Genomic DNA, 19172 nt, shown 5'->3' on the forward strand with positions numbered 1-19172 from the left:
ACTGAATAACACAAGGCATCAAGCCAGTATTTTGAAATAACTATAAATGGAGTGTAACAATTTTTTCTAAGAAAGAAAAAAAAATACAATTTTTAAATAAATTAAAAAATTAAAAACAATATACAAAAATAAACTCAAAGTCGATTAAAGATCTAAATGTAAGACCAGATACTATAAAACTACTAGAGGAAAACATAGGCAGAACAATCTTTGACACAAATTGCAGCAAGTTTTTTGCATACATCTATTACAGTAATGGAAATAAAAGCAAAGATAAACAAATTGGACCTAATTAAACTTCAAAGCTTTTGTATCAAAAAGGAAACCACACACACACAAAAAAAGACAAACTGTGGAATGGGAGAAAATATTTGCAATCAATGTGACTGACAAGGGATTAATTTCTCAAATATAAAAACAGTTCGTACATCTCAATATCCAAAAAACAAACAATCCAATTAAAACATAGGCAGAGGACCAAAACAGACATTTCTCCAAAGAAGTCATACCGATGACCAAAAGGCACATGAAAAGAGTTCAACATCACTATTCAGTTCAGTCGCTCAGTCGTGTCCGACTCTTCACGACCCCATGAATTGCAGCATGCCAGGCCTCCCTGTCCATCACCAACTCCCAGAGTTCACTCAAACTCATGTTCATCGATTCAGTGATGCCATCCAGCCATCTCATCCTCTGTCATCTCTTTCTCCTCCTGCCCCCAATCCCTCCCAGCATCAGAGTCTTTTCCAATGAGTCAACTCTTCGTATGAGGTGGCCAAAGTACTGGACTTTCAGCTTTAGCATCATTCCTTCCAAAGAAATCCCAGGGCTGATCTCCTTCAGAATGGACTGGTTGGATCTCCTTGCAGTCCAAGGGACTCTCAAGAGTCTTCTCCAACACCACAGTTCAAAAGCATCAATTGTTCAGCGCTCAGCCTTCTTCACAGTCCAACTCTCACATCCATACATGACCACTGAAAAAACCATAGCCTTGACTAGACGGACCTTTGTTGGCAAAGTAATGTCTCTGCTTTTCAATATGCTATCTAGGTTGGTCATAACTTTTCTTCCAAGGAGTAAGCGTTTTTTAATTTCATGGCTGCAGTCACCATCTGCAGTGATTTTGGAGCCCCCAAAAATAAAGTCTGACACTGTTTCCCCATCAACTTGCCATGAAGTGATGGCACCAGATGCCATGATCTTTGTTTTCTGAATGTTGAGTTTTAAGCCAACTTTTTCACTCTCCTCTTTCACTTTCATCAAGAGGCTTTTTAGTTCCTCTTCACTCTCTGCCATAAGGGTGGTGTGATCTGCATATCTGAGGTTATTGATATTTCTCCTGGCAATCTTGATTCCAGCTTGTGCTTCTTCCAGTCCAGCGTTTCTCATGATGTACTCTGCACAGAAGTCAAATAAGCAGGGTGACAACATACAGCCTTGATGTACTCCTTTTCCTATTTGGAACCAGTCTGTTGTTCCATGTCCAGTTCTAACTGTTGCTTCCTGACCTGCATACAGATTTCTCAAGAGGCAGGTCAGGTGGTCTGGTATTCCCATATCTTTCAGAATTTTCCACAGCTTATTATGATCCACACAGTCAAAGGCTTTGACATAGTCAATAAAGCAGAAATAGATGTTTTTCTGGAAATCTCTTGCTTTTTCGATGATCCAGCGGAGGTTGGAATCTGATCTCTGGATCCTCTGCCTTTTCTAAAACCAGCTTGAACATCAGGAAGTTCACGGTTCACATATTGCTGAAGCCTGGCTTGGAGAATTTTGAGCATTACTTTACTAGCATGTGAGATGAGTGCAATTGTGCGGTAGTTTGAGCATTCTTTGGCATTGCCTTTCTTTGGGATTGGAATGAAAACTGACCTTTTCCAGTCCTGTGGCCACTGCTGAGTTTTCCAAATTTGCTGGCATATTGAGTGAAGCACTTTCACAGCATCATCTTTCAGGATTTGGAATAGCTCAACTGGAATTCCATCACCTCCACTAACTTTGTTCATAGTGATGCTTTCTAAGGCCCATTTGACTTCACATTCCAGAATGTCTGGCTCTAGGTCAGTGATCACACCATTGTGATTACCTGGGTCGTGAAGATCTTTTTTGTACAGTTCTTCTGTGTATTCTTGCCACCTCTTCTTAATATCTTCTGCTTCTGTTAGGTCCATATCATTTCTGTCCTTTACCGAGCCCATCTTTGTATGAAATGTTCCCTTGGTATCTCTAATTTTCTTGAAGAGATCTCTAGTCTTTCCCATTCTGTTGTTTTCCTCCATTTCTTTGCATTGATTGCTGAGGAAGGCTTTCTTATCTCTTCTTGCTATTCTTTGGAACTCTGCATTCAGATGCTTATATCTTTCCTTTTCTCCTTTGCTTTTCACTTCTCTTCTTTTCATAGCTATTTGTAAGGCCTCCCCAGACAGCCATTTTGCTTTTCTGCATTTCTTTTCCATGGGGATGGTCTTGATCCCTGTCTCCTGTACAATGTCACAAACCTCATTCATCACACGCTAGTAAAGTAATGCTCAAAATTCTCCAAGCTAGGCTTCAGCAATACGTGAACCGTGAACTTCCAGTTGTTCAAGCTGGTTTTAGAAAAGGCAGTGGAACCAGAGACCAAATTGCCAACATCTGCTGGATCATCGAAAAAGCAAGAGATTTCCAGAAAAACATCTATTTTTGCTTTATTGACTATGCCAAAGCCTTTGACTGTGTGGATCACAATAAACTGTGGAAAATTCTGAAAGAGATGGGAATACCAGACCACCTGACTTGCCTCTTGAGATATCTGTACGCAGGTCAGGAAGCAACAGTTAGAACTGGACATGGAACAACAGACTGGTTCCAAATAGGAAAAGGAGTACATCAAGGCTGTATGTTGTCACCCTGCTTATTTAACATATGCAGAGTACATCATGAGAAATGCTGGGCTGGAAGAAGCACAAGCTGGAATCAACATCACTATTAGAGAAATGCAAATCAAAACTACAATGAGTTACTCCTTCACATCAGTCAGAATGAACATCATTAAAGAGTCTACAAATAACAAATGCAGGAGAGGATGTGGAGAAAATGGAACTCTCTTACCCTGTTGACTGGAATGTAAATTGTTGAAATCACTATGGAGAACAGTATGGAGCTTCCTTAATAGTCTAGAAATAGAGTTACTATATGAACCAGCAATCCCATTCCTGGGCATATATCTGGAAAAGACAAAAACACTAATTCAAAGAGATACATACATCCTGATGTTTATACCAGTACTATTTACAATAGTCACGATATGGAAGCAACCTAAATGACTGTCAACAGATGAATGGATAAAGAGGATGTAGTATATATATACAATGGGATATTGCTCAGCCATTAAAAAGAATGAAATACTGCCATTTGTAGCAACATGGATGGACCCAGAGATTTCATACTAAGTAGTCAAACTCAAACATCATATGATATCATTTATATGTGGATTCTAAAAAAAATGATACAAATGAACTTATTTACAAAACAGAAATTGACTCACAGACAAGGAAAACAAATTTATGGTTATCAGCGGGGAAAGGAGAGAGGATAAATAAAAAAGAAAATGAGAAGGAAACGGGAAATGACCATAAAAGGAAGAAAATGTCACATGAGGAAATGTGGTCTGATATTATCCAGTTTTCCAAATTTGCTGGCATATTGAGTGCAGCACTTTCACAGCATCATCTTTTAGGATTTGAAATAGCTCAACTGGAATTCCATCATCTCCACTAGCTTTGTTCATAGTGATGCTTCCTAAGGCCCGCTTGACTTCGCATTCCAGGATGTCTGGCTCTAGGTGAGTGATCATACCATCGTGATTATCTGGGTCGTGAAGATCTTTTTTGTACAGTTCTTCTGTATATTCTTGCCACCTCTTCTTAATATCTTCTGCTTCTGTTAGGTCCATATCATTTCTGTCCTTTATCGAGCCCATCTTTGTATGAAATGTTCCCTTGGTATCTCTAATTTTCTTGAAGACCTCTCTAGTCTTTCCCATTCTATTGTTTTCCTCTATTTCTTTGCATTGATCACTGAGGAAGGCTTTCTTATCTCTCCTTGCTATTCTTTGGAACTCTGCATTCAGATGGGTATATCTTTCCTTTTATCCTTCACTTTTGGCTTCTCTTCTTTTCACAGCTATTTGTAAGGCCTCCGCAGACAGTCATTTTGCTTTTTTGCATTTCTTTTTCTTGGAGATGATCTTGCTTCCTGTCTCCTGTACAATGTCACAAACCTCCATCCATAGTTCATAAGCACTCTGTCTAATACATCTAGTCCCTTAAATCTATTTCTTACTTCCAGTGTATAATCATAAGGGATTTGATTTAGGTCATACCTGAATGGTCTAGTGGTTTTCCCTACTTTCTTCAATTTCAGTCTGAATTTGGCAATAAGGAGTTCATGATCTGAGCCGCAGTCAGCTCCTGGTCTTGTTTTTGTTGACTGTATAGAGCTTCTTCACCCTTGGCTGCAAAGAATATAATCAATCTGATTTCGGTGTTGATCATCTGGTGATGTCCATGTGTAGAGTCTTCTCTTATGTTGTTGGAAGAGGGTGTTTGCTATGTCCAGTGCATTTTCTTGGCAAAACTCTATTAGTCTTTCCCCTGCTTCATTCTGTATTCCAAGGCCAAATTTGCCTGTTACTCCAGGTGTTTCTTTACTTCCTACTTTTGCATTCCATTCCCCTATTATTAAAAGGACATCCTTTTTAGGTATTAGTTCTAGAAGGTTTTGTAGGTCTTCATAGAACTGTTCAACTTCAGCTTCTTCAGCATTACTGGTAGGGGCATAGACTTGGATTACCGTGATACTGAATGGTTTGGCTTCGAGACGAACGGAGATCATTCTGTTGTTTTTGAGACTGCATCCAAGTACTGCATTTCTGACTCTGTTGATTATGATGGCTACTCAATTTTTTCTAAGGGATTCTTGCCCACAGTAGTAGGTATAATGGTCATCTGAGTTAAATTCACCCATTACAGTCCATTTTAGTTCGCTGATTCCTAAAATGTCTATGTTCACTCTTGGCATCTCCTCTTCGATCACTTCCAATTTGCCTTGACTCATGGACCTAACATTCCAGGTTCCTATGCAATATTGCTCTTTACAGTATCGGGACTTGCTTCCATCACCAGCCACATCCACAACTGGGTGTTGTTTTTCATTTGGCTCCATCCCTTCATTCTTTCTGGAGTTATTTCTCCACTGATCTCCAGTAGCATACTGGGCACCTAGTGACCTGGAGAGTTCATCTTTCAGTGTCCTATCTTCTTGCCTTTTCCTACTGTTCATGGGGTTCTCAAGGCAGGAATACTGAAGTGGTTTGCTGTTCCCTTCTCCAGTGGACCACACTCTGTCAGACCTCTCCACCATGACCTGCCCATCTTGGGTGGCCCCACACGGCATGGCTTAGTTTCACTGAGTTAGACAAGGCTGTAGTCATGTGATCAGATTGGCTAGTTGTCCATGACTGTAGTTTCAGTCTGTCTGCCCCGTGATCCCCTCTCTCAGTGCCACCGTCTTACCTGGGTTTTATCTTCTTGCCTTTTCCTACTGTTCATGGGGTTCTCAAGGCAGGAATACTGAAGTGGTTTGCTATTCTCTTCTCCAGTGGACCACATTTTGTCAGAACTCTCCACCATGACCCGTCCGTCTTAGGTGGCCCTACACAGCATGGCTCATAGTTTCATTGAGTTAGACAAGGCTGTGGTCCATGTGATTAGATTGGTTAGTTTTCTGTGATGGTGGTTTCCAGTCTGTCTGCCCTCTGATGGAGAAGGATAAGAGGCTTATGAAAGCTTCCTGATGGGACAGATTGACCGAGGGGGATACTGGGTCTTGTTCTGATGGGCAGGGCCATGCTCAGTAAATCTTTAATCCAATTTTCTGTTGATGGGTAGAGCTATGTTCCCTCGCTGCTGTTTACCTGGGGCCAAACTATGGTAGAGGTAATGAAGATAATGGTAACCTCCCTCAAAAGATCCCAGGCATGTACTGCCACAGTCCATGCCCCACACCTGTAGCAGGCCACCACCGACCCACGCCTTTGCCAGAGAGTTTTGGACACCCACAGGAAAGTCCGCTGTGGGGTCACTATTCCTTTCTCCTGGGTCCTGGTGCACAAGGTTCTGTTGTGCCCTCCAAGAGTCTATTTCCCAGTCCTATGTAAGTTCTGGCAGCTCTATGGTGGGGTTAATGGTGACCTCCAACAAGAGGACTTATACCATACCCACATCCAGAGCCCCTGGAAAAGGTCAGTTTTCATTCAAATCCCAAAGAAAGGCAATACCAAAGAATGCTCAATCTACCGCACAATTGCACTTATCTCACACACTAGCAAAGAACAATATGTGAACCGTGAACTTCCACATGTTCAAGATGGTTTTAGAAAAGGCATGGGAACCAGAGATCAAATTGCCCACATTCACTGGATCATCAAAAAAGAGAGTTCCAAAAAAAACATCTACTTCTGCTTTATTGACTATGACAAAGCCTTTGACTGTGTGGATCACAAACAAACTGTGGAAAATTCTGAAAGAGATAGGAATACCAGACCACCTGACTTGCCTCTTGAGATATCTGTATGCAGGTCAGGAAGCAACAGTTAGAACTGGACATGGAAAAACAGATTGGTTCCAAATAGGAAAAGGAGTATGTCAAGGCTCTATATTGTCACCCTGCTTATTTAACATATACAGAGTACATCATGAGAAACACTGGGCTGGAGGAAGCACAAGCTGTAATCAAGATTGCCAGGAGAAATATCAATAACCTCAGATATGCAGATGACACCATCCTTATGGCAGACAGTGAAGAAGAACTAAAGAGCTTCTTGATGAAAGTGAAAGAGGAGAGTGAAAAAGCTGGCTTAAAGCTCAACATTCAGAAAACTAAGATCATGGCATCCGGTCCCATCACTTCATGGCAAATAGATGGAGAAACAGTGGCAGACTTTATTTTCTTGGGCTCCAAAATCATTGCATATGGTGACTGCAGCCATGAATAAAAAGACGCTTGCTTCTTGGAAGAAAAGTTATGACCAGCCTAGACAGCATGTTAAAGAGCAGAGATGTTACTTTGCTGACAAAGGTCCATCTAGTCAAGGCTATGTTTTTTCCAGTAGTCATGTATGGATGTGAGAGTTGGACTGTAAAGGAAGCAGAGCACAGAAGAATTGATGCTTTTGAACTGAGGTGTTTGAGAAGACTCCTGAGAGTCCCTTGGACTGCAAGGAGATCCAACCAGTACATCCTAAAGGAAGTCAGTCCTGAATGTTCATTGGAAGGACTGATGCTAAAACTCCAATACTTTCGCCACCTGATGCAAATAACTGAATCACTGGAAAAGACCCTGATGCTGGGAAAGATTGAAGGCAGGAGGAGAAGAGGACGACAGAGGATGAGATGGTTGGATGGCATCACTGACTCAATGGACATGAGTTCACTGGCTTGGAGAAGCCTGGCTTGGAGAATTTTGAGCATTACTTTGCTAGTGTGTGAGATGAGTGCAATTGTGCGGTAGTTTGAGGCTTCTTTGGCATTGCCTTTCTTTGAGATTGGAATGAAAAGTGACCTTTTCCAATGCTGTGGCCACTGCTCAGTTTTCCAAATTTGCTGGCATACTGAGTGTAGCACTTTCACAGCATCATCTTTTAGGATGTGAAATAACTCAACTGGAATTCCATCACTTCCACTAGTTTTGTTCTTAGTGATGCTTCCTAAGGCCCGCTTGACTTCGCTTTCCAGGATGTCTGGTTCTAGGTGAGTGATCACACCGTCATGATTATCTGGGTCATGAAGATCTTTTTTGTATAGTTCTTCTGTGTATTCTTGCCACCTCTTCTTAATATCTTCTGCTTCTGTTAGGTCCATACCATATCTATCCTTTATTGTGCCCATCTTTGCATGAAATATTCCTTTGGTATCTCAAATTTTTTTGAAGACCTCTCTAGTCTTTCCCACTCTATTGTTTTCCTCTATTTCTTTGCATTGATCACTGAGGAAGGCTTTCTTATCTCTCCATGCTATTCTTTGGAACTCTGCATTCAGATGCTTATATCTTTCCTTTTCTCCTTTGCCTTTCGCTGCTCTTCTTTTCACAGCTATTTGTAAGGCCTCCTCAGACAACCATTTGGCCTTTTTGCACTTTTTTTTTCTTGGGAATGGTCTTGATCCCTGCCTCCTGTATGATGTCACGAACCTCCATCCACAGTTCTTCAGGCTCTCTATCAGATCTAACCCCTTGAATGTATTTGTCACTTCCACTGTATAGTTGTAAGGGATTTGATTTATGTCACTGAATGGTCTAGTGGTTTTCCCTACTTTCTTCAACTTAAGTCTGAATTTAGCAATAAGGTTCATGATCTGAGCTACAGTCAGCTCCCGGTCTTGTTTTTGCTGACTGTATAGCACTTCTCCATCTTTGGCTGCAAAGAATATAATCAATCTGATTTTGGTGTTGACCATCTAGTGATGTCCATATGTAGAGTCATCTCTTGTGTTGTTGGAGGAGGGTGTTTGCTATGACCAGTGTGTTCTCTTGGCAGAACTCTATTAGCCTTTGCTCTAATTGTATTCCAAGTCCAAATTTGCCTGTTACTCCAGGTGTTTCTTGACTTCCTACTTTTGCATTCCAGTCCCCTCTAATGAAAAGCACATCTTTTTTGGGTGTTAGTCCTAGAAGGTCTTGTAGGTCTTCATAGAACTGTTCAACTTCAGCTTCTTCAGCATTACTGTTCAGGGCATAGACTTGGATTACTGTTATATTGAATGGTTTGCCTTAGAAACGAACAGAGGTCACTGTGTTGTTTTTGAGATTGCATCCAAGTACTGCATTTCTGACTCTGCTGACTATGATGACTACTCCATTTCTTCTAAGTGATTCTTGCCCATTGCTGCTACTGCTAAGTCACTTCAGTCATGTCCGACTCTGTGCAGCCCCATAGATGGCAGCCCACCAGGCTCCTCTGTCCCTGGGATTCTCCAGACAAGAACATTGGAGTGGGTTGCCATTTTCTTCTCCAATGCATGCATGCACGCTAAGTTGCTTCAGTCGTGTCTGACTCTGTGCAACCCTATGGACAGCAGCCCAACAGGCTCCTCTGTCCACAGGATTTTCTAGGCAAGAATACTGGAGTGGGTTGCCATTTCCTTCTCCGTTTCCTTGCCCACAGTAGTTGATATAATGGTCATCTGAGTTAAATGCACCCATTCCAGTCCATTTCAGTTCACTGATTACTAAAATGTCGATATTCAGTCTTGCCATCACCTGTTTGACCACACATTGGTGATTAAAATATCCAGTCTAGGAAGACACATGTCACTTCACACAGTTCATCAGCCTGAATCATTCACCTGGACCTATTCAACCACAAGGGAACCAGAAGGTACTCTGCCATCACATGTACAGAAGAGATAAGAACTAGAAATATTTGGTAAAGATTTCTGACCCCCTCAACAAGAAAGCTTGTGTCATGATGTTGAAGCTGTATCCGACTTGAGCTCTGGGCAGGACTGTACCATGATATATCACCTCTAAGACAGTATCCAGATACAAGTGCTCATCAATCATTTTGGGTGTATTTCTCTCTGATGATTCATAGTCATACAATATATTATATGCAGAGATTGCATAATGAATATAAAGTAATTGGTTGGCTCAGTTATGAATTCAGCAATTCTTTTTAAAAGGAACTATTCCATTTTTCCTCTTGGATTATTAAAGTAATACGTCCTCATTATTAAAAAAAAAAAACTTGGAAAATAATGGAATACTCGAAAGAAGAGGGAGAAATCACCCATAATTTCACCTTCCAAAAATAGAGTTAATATTTTAGTGGAATTCCTTCCAAATGTTTTCTATGTATGTTTAAAAACTAGCTGTCATGATCACCAAAACGATAACTATTTCTTCATTGGTGCCCTTGTTCGGAATAGCTGATCTAACTGGCCCTAACTAGCCAACAATTTTTTTTTAAGATGTTTCAGCTCGTTTCCTTGTAACATTGGTATTTTAGCATGGCAATATAGCACTTAAATGCTAATCAGTAACTAACTGTTGCAGGTCACATTCTGTATTTTGGAGCAATGAATCCCTAGTTTAAAAATTGCTTGTTAGTCTCAGACCAGCCTTAAAACAAATGAATAATTATAGTAGTTATTTTTATATGTTTCTGGTATTTTCTCCACCCAGTTTACTTATGAAAAGGGAACAGCCTTTGGAAGTTCAAATTAGAATGAAATTTAAGCCACTTAAAATAATCAAGATTCTAGTTATGTTTCAAAATAATAAAAACTGGTGATGAGCCAAGTAATGACTAGTCTAAGGAATAAATTAACCAAATATGTTAGAACTAGGATGATGGCTTTTCCGGAGTCCATTTAGTTATAAACTAGACTCTTTAGGTGAAAATATTTCAGTAATTATTACTCAACTTTTTCCAGGGACTGTTTTTCCTTAATATTTTTTCTGGCATTGCATTTGATGTGTAGATTTCTTTATTTCAACCAACAAAGAAAAGTCGGCCAAACATCTACACAGAGCTCTTGTAATTTTACTATACTGCAGCAATCTTTCAGCTGTTTATGTTAATAAATGAAAGAATAACACAATGGATTGTGAACTTCTTCAGGGAAAAAATCATAAATTATCCATCTTTATAATCCTTACAACTCCTAGCAAAATGCACTTTATAGAGGAAACACCCATAAACAAATAAATGTGATATAAAATGCAATCTGTATATGAAAGGTATTTGAGTTTTTGATATATTTTCCTTAGTGTTACTCATCTAAATCTTAGTATTCTGAAATATATCCTTATAATTTCCAAAAGAAAAGCTACTTAATTAGGTCATGTGAACATTTCTTGAAATGAGTTGACAAGTACCTTTACAAAATTTTTGTCCTCATTTATATCCCCAACAGTGCATGAGTGCTCATTTCATTCTATGCTCACCAATGGAGTTTACTCACAAAGTAAACAAACTAATTAGATCCACGGGACATGTCTCTTTTGTCTTCTCATTATTAATGAGTTTGAACATTAGTAAAATATGCAGTATGCATTTCTTATTTTGTGAATTGACTGTTGATGTCCACACTTCTCCCATTTATCTGTTTAAGGTCTTAGTGTTTTCTATTTCTAGTCTTTGTCCTCACATTGTGCAATATAAATACTTCTGTCTCAAATAGGCACTTGTATACATGCATCTCTGCTGTAAGACTGTTTCTATAATGGTTAGTGACTTCTTTTTATTTATCTGGGAGCAACAGCATACACACAGTAGAGAAAATGCACACCACACTTCTCAGAATTATTCTTAGGATTAAATGAGATAATCTAAGCAAAGCACTTAAAGCAGTGTCTGTCACATAGCAGATGCTCACTAAATTATTTTAAGAAATCAATACGTTTCACTGTTGAGCTAAACCTACACAATTTCACTTCAGAGTTTAGAAAAATCAAGATGCAGTATCTTTGAAAGATCACAAACCATACGTCCAAGTTGTAGATTTGAATCTTGATTCTTAAATCTTTCACCACAAATTTACATCAGACGGAAATACTGAGATACTAAAGTTCTTGAAACTTCTGAAAGACGAGAATGAATTGCGAAATTAAAACCTTTTGGCCACCGATGGATTATTTCCCCTAGTCTGTAGTACTCTGCACCCAAATAGATGTCTTTTCTTCCCTCACTTAAATTTATAGGAAATTGGTGGTGAAAATAGTAAAGCTCAAAGAAGCCCAAATATACATCACATGATTGACGTTTACTTCTCCAGATTAGTTAGCTTTTGTTTTCAGACAGAAGAGGCAGCTGCTCTCGTGGCCACTGACAGAAAAGCAGAACTAAAGCAACTGAGAGCCCTTGGGAATGGCCAGTCAGCTGGAGGGCTTAAGGCTTGGCAGTGGGTTAGGAGCATTTCTGTTGCTGCCAGGAGGAGGCGGGGTGGGGTGGTTGCAAAACTAGTCTGAAGCAAAAAAAAAAAAAAAGTGAGGTTTTCCGGGATAACAGCAGCGCCGGGGGCCGGGGGAGCAGGCCGGGTTGGCTGCCCAGCAGGCGGGTGTGTCCAGTACAGGCCGGAGGACGCAGGAGGCTGGGCGCGGGGGGCGGGGGGAGCTGCGTCCAGGTCAGCGAAGGACAAAAGAAGCCGGACAATGACGCCGGTCACTACCAGATCCCGGCTCGAAGGCCTCTAGTGAGAAACCGGCTCCCAACCTACGGCCGATTTTCCCGGCATTCGCGAGACCCCAGAGCCTCCTCAGGCATTTCCGGTAAGAAGCCCGGGGCCCGGGGCTTAGACCCCTGCATCGCAGAGCGCAGGCGCCTTGCGATACTGGAGGCCGCGGACGCCGAAGGAGGGGGCGTGCGAGTCAGAGGAAAGCCTCTTCTGCGCCTGCGCTTTGTGTTTTTCCCCGGTCGCGGAGGATAGGGTTTGGAAACAAACCTTGAGCCGACGTCTAGTACTCCCTGGACTCCCGGCCGGGGTCGCCCTTCACTCCTCCGCGCGGCGTCTCCGTAGGTCATCAGAGAGCTCCGCAGGGGTGTGGGGAGGTAAGAGTTCCCTGTTACAGGCCTCTTGGCTTCTCCTCACCCGCGTTGCCCTCACGGAGGGGGCGGGTTGGCCGCTGGTCGCGCTGCGCTAGGCGCTGGGTCTGGCCCTTCTGCGCCTCCAGGGGCCGAGCCTTGGGGCCCCAGGAACCATTCCTTTTCCGAGCCCCCTGAAACTGGCTGGGAAATCAGCACTCTCAAACCCAGCGGCCCCCTCAGTAAAGCCTGGAGGGCCGGACCAGGCTAGGGTGGCAATCACGGCGACTGTTTGCCGGGTCCCACCCACTTGGGCCGCCCGGAGTGCTCGGCGCTGCCCCGGGGAGCGACCCCCTGGGGCCGCGGCGGGTGGAGGGAGAAGCGCCCCCCGTACCCCTGGGCCGCCTGTCCGGCCGGGGCTGGGGTACAGCGCATCCCGGAGGGGCTGCCGCTCCCCGGAAGAGAGTGGCAGCCTCTACGCCGAAAGGACTCGGCCCCCGCAGACCGATCTGTCATCGCCGCCCGAGCTCTAGCGAAGCCTGTTCCCGCACCCAGGCATTTTTCTCGTCGTTTTAGACCCGAAGGACGCGGTGGTGTTCCTCCCGTCTACGTTTTCTTTTGTACCTTTGAAAATTTATAAAAGGTGATCTAACTTTTAAAGTGTTAACTTCATTTGTACTACTGTGATTGCCTATTATTATATTCCAGACTGAGGGTGTTTTTGCACCCTCTAGCCCCCACATTTGGTAACTATTTTTTTCTTTGACAAAATAGGCAGCTTGTTGATCGAATTAGGTTCCTTAATTTATTGTTTTGAGCTTGTCTTTTGAATTGGCAGAAGTTCAGTGGTTTGATTTAGTAGAACTAATTTTTCACCTAATTTCTTTCCTTTTTTTCTCCCCCGGATATTAAACTGCATGTTTGGTGTAAAATTTTTTTTTAATATTAAAATAAAGGAAAAGGGGAAATAATCAACTATGATTCCACAGTTAAAGGTAATCAACAATAGTTAATTTTGACTTTTTACTTGAGTCTTTTCCCCATGGCATTTTCTTAATGAAGATGATGAGATTTTCTATACAGTTGGATTACCCACTTTTCCTGCTTAAAATTATATTTTGAGCATTTCCCCATATTTAAAAAAAACTTCATAAATATAACTTTATGATTTTGATTACAAAATCATAACTGATAACATGAACCAACTGTCTTTTGAAATAGTTATATTACAGGTAAAACTGAATTCCCTGTTAACTATCATCCCCTAGTATGCTAGATAATATGAAAGTATCACAATTTATTTAATCCAATGGGTCTCAGGTTCCCTTTCTACTCTTAAAAATTATTGAGGAGTAATAGAGTTTTTGTTTTTCTAATGAAGAATATATACTACTTTAGAAATTGAAACTGAAAATTAATTTTTATTTATTCATTTAAAATTAACAAGAAACCAGTTAACTATATATTAATAATATATGTTTAAAATAGCTAAAGTATTTTTTTTAATATTGGTGGTTTTTTTTTTTTTTTTTTTACATTTTTTGTAAATCACTTTAACATCTGGTATTATAGGAGACAAGTAGAATCTCATTTGGTGTGCTACCTTATTTAAGCTGAAGCGTATTAAGAAAATCCATCCTTGCACAGATAAATATTTGGACAGGAAAGCCCTCACCCTGACAAAAGATTTGGGTTTTAGGGGCCCTCAGACCACAGTTTGAAAAAGCTGATTTAATCGTTCTCATATCGATGAGCTGTTAGGTTCTTTGCAGTTTTCACTATTACAAACACTGCAACATTGAAAGTTCTTTGTGATGTATTCTTGAGCATAGTACTAGTGTTTCTCTAGACATAGAATTGCTAGGTCATAGAGTATGTACCTAAAAAGTCTTGACAGACATAAACATCACTTTTGATGTCTACATAACTTTTTATGTCCTAATGTTGGTGTCTAGATTGTTTTAATTAATGATCTGGCATAATATCTTTGCATAGTTTTAGTCATTTTGAATTATTTTCTTGAATTTATGGAATGAGAATTATTAGATCAAATCTTAGGAATCTTTCTTAAGTCTTTTGGTATGTTCCCCTGACTGAGTATACCGGTTTACTTCTTATCATCAGGGTCTGTGATGCTCTTTTTATCAGACCCTTACCAACCATGTGTGCTTTTATTAATAGAAAGATTGTATTCTGATTTAGTAGGCAGCCAAAGGTATGTATTTTAATTCGTGTTACTTTGATAGTGTGGACTGTACACTGAATTTTTTTTCATAATTTTACTAGTTGTTCATATTTTTTGCCTGTTTATGGTCCAGTGTCCAAGTGTTTTTCTAAAAGATTTGTAATATCTTTTTATATTATAAGGATACATGCTATCATTTTTTGAAGGAAAGGAACAAAATTAACTTTTTTCCTATTTATTTTTGTTAAAAATTTATTTTTGTTAAAAAATACTATAAGGACATATAGATATGAAAAGCTTACATAATCTCAGACACCATTATTAATAGTTTGGTCTTTGCTCCTCTGTATTTTTTTTTCGTTGTGCCTTTGCTAATACTATCATTTTTTTTTTTTTACAACTTATTTGTAAAAATGAGTTTGTACTATGCATGAGGTTTTATAATTTGGTTTTTTCTTTTTTTTGTCTTTTAACATTATATATTGGATATTTTTCTATAGAAGTACATAGAACTCTGGGCAAAGTTCTTTCAGAGTGGCTTTAGGAACACCAGCTGTGACCTTTAGTTATCTGATGTCAGGCTCCTGTCGTCTTCTGTATTCTCTTCCTAGGTGATTTCATCTGTTAACAGCTATGTGCTGCCAATTTCCAAATCTTTATCTCAGACCTCTCTCCTGCATTCCAGATCCTTACATTCAACTACCCATTGGACATCTCCCCCAGGACAGTCTCAAGGTACTTCAAACACCAGTCTAAACGTAAACTCTTGTTTTCCTTTAGTCCCGTTCCTCTTTGTATTGCCCGTTATGGTCAGTGGTACTCCCGGCCACCTAACTGATCTTACAGTTCAGAGGTTAAAGCGTCTGCCTGCAATGTGGGAGACCTGGGTTTGATCCCTGGGTTGCAAAGATCCCCTGGAGAAGGAAATGGCAACCCACTCCAGTATTCTTGCCTGGAGAATCCCATGGATGGAGGAGCCTGGTGGGCTACAGTCCATGGGCTCACAAAGAGTCAGACATGACTGAGCACTTCACTTCACTGCGGGCCACCTACTCATTGTGATGGCAACCTAGCTAATCCTAGCTTTCTCCCTTATTTTCACTCTCCAAAAGTCACCATTCTTTAGCCACTTGTATATCTGTTTCCTTTCTGTCTAATCTGTCTCAGTTCAGACTCTCATCATCTCTCACTTGAACCATTTCAGGAGCCTCCTTACTGTTGTTTTTTTGTTTTCTGACAAATCTTCCACGTTGTTGCCAATTTGGTTTCACTCATGAAGAGATTTTTAAAAATCATTTTTGTAAAACTAAATACTGTAAGTACTTGTTTGTAAAACTATGTGTACGTAAATAACCAAGTGAGTAAAGATCCTACTTACAACAGGTTATTATGCACATGTAAATAAAATTCCTTAGAATAGGCAGTATATCTTGTATTTCTTTTGTGTCTTCTCTACAAGGTGGATTACTGGCACAATAAATTTGATTGAAATGGGAAATATGTGCAGTTTAATAAGATTTCATGTCAAAAGATTTCAGTATCACACTTCCTTCGTGGCTCAAATGGTAAAGAATCTGCCTGCAGTGCAGGAGACCAGGGTTTGATCCCTGGGTCGGGAAGATCCCCTGGAGAAGGGAATGACAACCCACTCTGGTATTTTGTCTGGAGAAGTCTATGGACCGAGGAGCCTGGTGGGATACAGTCCATGGAGTGGCAAAGAGTTGGACATGACTGAGCAACTAAGCACACACCCATCATACCTTTTATAAATTATTAGATTATGATTTAATTATCCTACTTTTTGGGTATCTTTTAGGTGCCTTAAAGAACATAGTGCTTAGTAGTATTGCTACTTAGAAATACTTTGTAAGTAGAAATTCCTTATTAAGTATTACTTAATAAATTCTGTATTCTTTAAGAAAAATTATCTGGCCTTTTCTAATGAGAATTGTTTCTTTCAGTTCTGCACTTTATTTTTTTTAATACATTTTGTATTCAGAGTTCCTTCATTACTTTTTGCTATGTTTATTTTTAATGTAATATTTATCAAAAGGCTACCTGTACATAATTTAAAAAGTCAAATAATACTACAAGACTTATAATGAAAAGCAGCCCTCTGCCCTCATCCTCTCCCGTAAATCCTACTCTGCAGAAACAAAAGCAGAAGCAACTTTTCTAAGTATTCCTCAGCGGAATCACAAACACAGAAAATAATTTGACTGTTTTCTCAGTTCCCCCAAGGGTGATTTATAACTACAATTGACCCTTGAACAACCCAAGTTTGAACTGCAGGTCCACTTATTCATGGACCTTGAGTTTTTTCAGTAGTAAATAAATACTACATACTACATGATCCTGCTTGGTTGAATCCATGGATACAGAGGAATTTCAGACACTGAGGAACTGTGGATATGGAGGGCCAACTGTAAGTTATACACAACTTCATGAAGAGTCAGCTCCTGTAGCCCACTGTTAAAGGGTCAACTGCAGTAACACTTCAGATGCATAGGAGAGATGTTAATTCATTACATAGAGTGGATGCCTCAGGCATTAAGGAATAATTATCTCACAGAACCTTTATCGAGAAATGTTGCCCCACAGTCAGCAATTCAACTCTTTTCACCTCTAGGTTTTTAAATAACATGCTTTCTTATACAGCTCTCTCTCTCCCCTACTCCCATCCTACCACAAAGTAAACAAACAAATAAGTTTTAGATATTATTTACCAACTTCCTATTACAGAAGATGGGAGTTTAGTTTTGTTATACCAACCTCCACATTTAAACACCGCACTTCTCTCCTTTATGTTTGCATATTATATGTTAATTTTTAGGGGCTTCCCAGGTGGCTCAATGGTAAAGAATCTGCCTGGCAATGCAGGAGACAAGGAGTTGCAGGTTCCATCCCTGGGTTGGGATGATCCCTTGGAGGAGGACATGGCAACCCACTCCAGTATTCTTGCCTGAAAAATCCAGTGGACAGAGGAGCCTCCTGCTGCTGCCGCTAAGTCGCTTCAGTCGTGTCCGACTCTGTGGGACCCCAGAGATGGCAGCCCACCAGGGAGGAGCCTAGCGGGCTACAATCCAAAGGGTCCCAAAGAGTTGGACACGACTGAGCACACAGCACACATCATTTAGCCATGTAAATATTTTGTACAGCTGAGCTAGGTAGTGTATTATAATGATATGTTCTTATATAATTTTGTGTTTTTCCTATAGTTAAAATTATCTTGGTTTTTAAATATATCTTTTTTTATCTTTAATATGTTAACAAACTTTCAGACAAGACGTAAATCTTTGGTAGATTCACACATGTTGGATAATCTGTTTGTTTACAGCATCTCTCCTGTCACCCTGCCTCCATCTTGATGGGTAGCTCTCTAGGCCTGTTGCACAGCTGTCTTCCTGAAGTGACCTTTTATGGTCATTTGTGAATTTCTTTTGTCTCTCCCCTGTGGTGGACAGCTTGTTTCCAGGATGTCAGGTCTTTCTTCCTTGGTGTCTATTACCTTCATGTTGGCAAAGTACATTTTCTAGTAGTTGCTGAAAAAGACCGAGTGGGAAGTACATTTTGACATACCTCCTTCATTGTGTGTGTGCACCATATGTGCACATGCATTTCCTTACTTTCTGGCATTATAAGATACTCCATGCTCTTGTATATTTCCTGTCCCAGTCTTAGCGTCAGCCATTTCTGCAAGGAACCTTGGTTCCTTTTGTTGAAGAAACACACAGGCACTAGTGTGTTTGTTGCCACTAGGATTGTCTTGCTTTTAGGCCCTTTTAGCTGATGGAGCAAGAGATAAATGGGTTTATGATAATATCTATAAATATTTCAAGTAAAAAATTATTACAAATGTGTAACCACCTGTGTCCATATTAAGGTGAACATGAAGTTATTCTGATGTCTCCAACTCAAATTTGTTATCATATGGATCATATTCTAGCTCTTCCCCTTATCTATAACCTTTCCTTCTAAAAGTGGGAGACCTTGCTCCCACCATCAGCCATCCATTTATTTAATTTCATTTCTAGCCTATGTGTATGGTGGTTTCAGAATTAACCCATACCCCCATGAGAAACAGTTTTATCAACTAGAGCAGCGGTTCCCAACCTCTGGGTGGTTTGCCCCAGGGACCAGTTTTATGGAAGACAAGTGTTCCATGGACCGGGCTGGGGAGGGTGCTTTCAGGATGATTCGAGTGCATTACATTTATTCTGTGTTTTATTATTATTATATCAGCTCTACCCCAGAGGCATTAGATCCTGGAGGTTGGGAATCCCTGAACTAGAGTATAATGCTTGTGTTGCTTTTAGACTCCACTCATTTCCCAAGGTAGAACTTTTATTTTTCCACCCTTTTCAGCATAGTTGTTTTATATATTCATAATGCATTTAGACCTTTTTTTTTTTTTTCCAAATT

At 40.3% G+C, this 19172-nt stretch overlaps 1 protein-coding gene across 7 annotated transcripts in view; it reads left to right on the top strand.

The window, feature by feature from the left end:
- Positions 1-12135: 12135 nt before the first annotated feature.
- The window catches only part of ZFYVE16 (zinc finger FYVE-type containing 16), a 54426-nt gene continuing 47389 nt past the window's right edge, over positions 12136-19172 (top strand). For 2 of the 7 annotated variants that reach the window (XM_070373054.1, XM_070373060.1), the window contains exons 1-2: positions 12441-12592; positions 15362-15485. The gene's annotated coding sequence lies outside the window, so the exon portion shown is untranslated. Of the gene's footprint in view, positions 12313-12432; positions 12593-13141; positions 13209-15361; positions 15486-19172 lie in introns of those variants that run through there. The other 5 variants (XM_070373055.1, XM_070373056.1, XM_070373058.1 and 2 more) reach the window with 5 other exon arrangements.

This window comes from Bos mutus, chromosome 7 (genome assembly GCF_027580195.1).
Source record: "Bos mutus isolate GX-2022 chromosome 7, NWIPB_WYAK_1.1, whole genome shotgun sequence".
NCBI classification, from domain to species: Eukaryota; Metazoa; Chordata; class Mammalia; order Artiodactyla; family Bovidae; genus Bos; species Bos mutus.